This window comes from Marmota marmota, unplaced genomic scaffold, assembly GCF_001458135.2.
Source record: "Marmota marmota marmota unplaced genomic scaffold, marMar, whole genome shotgun sequence".
Classification (NCBI taxonomy): domain Eukaryota; kingdom Metazoa; phylum Chordata; class Mammalia; order Rodentia; family Sciuridae; genus Marmota; species Marmota marmota.
Window position 1 is genome coordinate 59,338,768 of NW_026000037.1, and position 692 is coordinate 59,339,459.

Here is a 692-nt window from a genome sequence, read left to right on the forward strand (position 1 = left end):
TTGCTTGCATGCAATAGATTTTTGTCTCCTCATCTGAAGTTGAATGCACCTGAACCTAAAGTCATCAATTAAAGCAGCAAACCACGAGCCCTCAATATTCCGGAGGTATCTCCTGATAGTCCCACTGAGGCACCTGCAGCCCTCTCTTCCAGAAATATATTTTCCTGTTTATCCCCTTCTCTATTAATTAATTAATTAGTAGAGAATTTATTCCTGTAGGGCTTGAGACAATCTCCCATCTCTTTGTACCCCCAGCGTCTATATTATGAGGACTGAGTTGACAGAATAGGTGGTGCTAACTTGTCAAAAAGATGTTAAGGTTAGCAGAGGACTAGGAGCCACGCGCCTCCTGCCCCAGGACAGGGCAGGGGCGCCCCGCTCAGCCCCACTCCGCGGGCTCCGGGACTCTGGTCGGACGGTCCCTGGAGGACGAAGGCCGGGGAGACCCGAGCTCCTTCCCCACGCCGCGCTAGCTGAGCGTCTGAGCTGCGGCCGGGCTGCGGAGGGCAGGGAGGCCCGCGGTTCAGCGCTCGGAGGTAGGTGGTGCTGTTGCGGCGACTGTCTTCCTCATTGGCGCCGCGCGGAGAGGCGGAATGTTCAACTCCTGACTCCGGCGGAAGCGTGGGAGCTTGCGCCGGCCGCTGTCCCCCGACCCCTGCCCCCGCCCTCGTCGCGCCGGGCCTCTGCGCCCC

The 692-nt window shown here is 58.4% G+C and overlaps 1 protein-coding gene across 1 annotated transcript in view; it reads left to right on the forward strand.

Annotated features, from left to right (window-relative positions):
• Positions 1-384: 384 nt before the first annotated feature.
• Map3k20 (mitogen-activated protein kinase kinase kinase 20) overlaps positions 385-692 on the forward strand; it is a 172,541-nt gene continuing 172,233 nt past the window's right edge. Inside the window, exon 1 of the mRNA XM_048812504.1 lies at positions 385-536. The gene's annotated coding sequence lies outside the window, so the exon portion shown is untranslated. The remainder of the gene's footprint in view (positions 537-692) is intronic.